The sequence below is a fragment of the Pimephales promelas genome, chromosome 2 (genome assembly GCF_988280905.1).
Source record: "Pimephales promelas chromosome 2, fPimPro1.hap1.1, whole genome shotgun sequence".
NCBI classification, from domain to species: Eukaryota; Metazoa; Chordata; class Actinopteri; order Cypriniformes; family Leuciscidae; genus Pimephales; species Pimephales promelas.
The window spans coordinates 28,482,301-28,485,613 of record NC_142770.1 but is presented as its reverse complement, the minus strand read 5'-3'; the positions used below and the strand labels follow the sequence as shown (position 1 = coordinate 28,485,613).

The 3,313-nt window shown below is 40.9% G+C and overlaps 1 pseudogene; it reads right to left on the bottom strand.

The window, feature by feature from the left end:
- Positions 1-777: 777 nt before the first annotated feature.
- Positions 778-956, bottom strand: LOC148996577 (U1 spliceosomal RNA; annotated as a pseudogene).
- Between the last annotated feature and the right edge of the window lie 2,357 nt (positions 957-3,313).

Below are 3,313 nucleotides of genomic sequence, written 5' to 3'. Positions count from 1 at the left end.
CTCGTAACTCCTCGACCGTCGGTCGCAGACCCAAGTGTCTTACATCACCGGAATCCTTGGCTCGAGCCGAACAAGATGCATGCCTCGGATTGGGTGGTCGCGCTGGCGAGATTTTCGGGTATTTTGGATTTTCTGAAAAACCTACTTTTGCACACTAGTCCTAGGTTTTTTGCCCGATCTGACCCAAACCGGTGCAGAAAGATTCTCTGGAGTCTGACTGCCAACAGGGATCGGGAAACAGTTGGAATTTCCATCCACGTTGGCGACGGTACGCCAAAACGTTGGGGGTGGGCGAGGCGGGCTTTACTTGAACGGCTATAACTCTCCAACGGAATGAGACAATTGCACCCAACTCGGTACACCTGTGTACGGGCTCAGCCCGTGGTCACGTGAAGAGGAATGCGGCGACTGGCCACTTGGTGGCGCTGTAAACAGAAAAAAACACAACATGGGTGGCTGTATATCACGTGACGTTTCACACGTGCACAATGTTTTCATACCACATGATAGAACTCCTCATTCCGAACAACTTTGCCTCCAGGACAACTGCTGTGAACTAAGTCGTCCGTCAAATATGGGAGACTATTTGAAGAATTGAGGAGAAAAAAGAAAACCCTCCTCACACAGACCGGTCCTAGACTGTTTCGTATCTCTCGAGCAACCGCCGCAGTTCAACTCTCTGGACTGCCTCTGGATATTGAAGAAGTGGAGAAAAAAAACAAAACAAAAGAACCTCAAGTGGAGCTTTAACAATCTGCCCTTTTAACCAGTGTTGTCCAGGGGAGAGCGCGAACGCAGTCCCCCACTACCATAAATTATGCAGTCGAGATTCCCACATTTGGGGAATTCGCAGGGGTCAGCACAACCCAGAGTGCAATGGCCGAGCCTCGCCCTGGGTGAACCTTTTTTTTTTTTTTTTTTTTTTTTTTTTTTTTTCTTTCCAGCTCAGAAAGGATTCACTTGAGTCCTATAGAATACGCATAGTATTCATATACACCGAATCCATTCATCATATGCTGTAATCTTTTTTAATTTTTTTAAATAATTTTGTTATTTCCTTTTTTTTTCTTTTTTTTTCAAATTATGGTTAAAAAAAAAAGTTCAATTTCCGACACCATACAACATAAAACATACCATACACAATACAACATGATACATATTCCTCAAATCCATCAAAAGGACTTCGAAATTTCATCTTGTAAGTAGAAAAAAATTGGGGATTTGATTGAAACTTTCCATTTCTTAATAGTTTCAATCAGGGAAAGAGTTTTCCTGTCTTTTAATACATAGTCTCTGATTGTGACAAGGCTTGAAGAGATCACTGTTTCTGCAGGTATATCATAACCTTTAAAACAAGAAATATTCCTTGCTTTCCATAACCCTTCTTTAATGACATTAATAGCTATCCACCATCTTATCCAATCATCCGAGTTCATATTATTCAATTCTCCATACAATATATCCGATTCAGTTGGAAATCTGTATAATTCTACCATCCATTCTCGTACTAAGGACCAGACCTCTCTAGCATATTTGCAAAAATAAAACAAGTGGCTAATAGACTCGTCTTCTCCACACCTAAACTTAGGGCATCGTGAGCTCCTTGACATGTTTCTTTTTTCCAAAAAAACACGAGTAGGTAAGCATTGATGGACCACTTGCCAAGCGATATCTTTATGGGAATTAAACAGGGAGCTATTATCTACATTCTTCCAGACTGTAACACAGTCAGATTCAGTAAGATTTCCTACTGGGGTAATTCTCTCTAATCCTGGATATAACTTCTCTTGAATAGTTACTCTGTTTAATTTCTCAATAGGGATGTGAGGGGTTGTCACTTTCCTCAAAAGGGATAGCACCTTATCATACATTTCAGGTCTATATTCGGCATGTGGAGTATTTTGCGAGAGTCTCATTCCCCAAGCATTAGCGACCTGTTGACCTATCCAAAGTTTGGCGAAACAATGCCATAAGATGCCTTGGTTCTCTGTCAGACAGGCTTTTAAAATAGGTGTAATGAACATAGAAACCAGTTTGGACCCCAATTCTGGGACTGCCATCCCTCCTTTGCTTATTGGCTTATACAGTATTTCTCGTCTAATTTTTTCATGCTGTGAACTCCAGAAAAAACTAAACAAGGCCTTCCTAATAGATCTTATAAACTGTATTGGTGCCGGGAAAGTTGAGGCTAAAAAAGTAAGAGAGGCCAAAATCTCTGCATTAATTATCAGCACTTTCCCTCTCAGAGTAAGGTCTCGCTCTTTCCATTGCTTCAGTTTCCACTTTATTTTATTAAGTCTATAATCCCAATTTATCTTATCCATGTCTTTCCCCACAAAAAGGCCCAGAATTTTAATGGATTTTACCTGTTTTTTAAAGCCCAAATTTAATTGAGGCTCTTTCCAACCCGAGTACAGAACCTCTGTCTTGGATTTATTAATCTTAGCTCCTGTAGCTAGAGCGAACCTCTCACAAGTTTCCAGCGTTTCTTTTATGGAATTATTATCCGTGAGGAAAAGTGTTAAATCGTCCATATAAAGAGAAACTTTGGCCACTCTACCTGAACCACCTGGAATTGGAAAGCCCCTAATCCTAGGGTTCCGTCTAAGAGTACAGGCCAATGGCTCAATTGCCAAAACAAACAACAGTGGGGACAAACTACAACCCTGACGCACACCCGAACAAACATCGAATGGCTCTGACAAGTGCCCATTCACCAAAACTCTACTTTGGCAACCTGCATACAATAGGCTGATCCATGCACAAATGGTTGAGCTAAAGCCCAAACGCTTCAGCAATGTATGTAAATAATGATGGTCTATGCTATCAAAGGCCTTTTCCAGGTCAAGGCCCAAAATTGCCAGAGATAGTTTACGTTCTTGTGCGTACAGGTATATATCTCTTGCTAATGCTAGATTATCTTGTATAGATCTCCCTTTAATCCCGCATGTTTGGTCATTGCTGATAAATTTTGGCATATCAGGCTGGAGCTTAAAAAAGAGCGCCTTGGACAAGATTTTTACATCTACTCCTAACAAGGTCAAAGGTCGCCAATTTTTTAGCTCCTGTCTATCGCCTTTCTTGAACAACAAGGAGATAACTCCTTCTCTTAAAGAAGACGGAAGTTTTCCTATGTGTAGGCTTTCCATAAACATCCTCAACAAAGGTTCTTTTAACTCTTCCCAAAAGGTTGTATAAAATTCCTTTGGTAGCCCATCCGCTCCTGGGCATTTATTGTTACTCATACTTCTAACTGCTTTGGTCAAATCCTCTACACATAGGTTTATGTCATCAATTCTCAAATCTCCTTGAG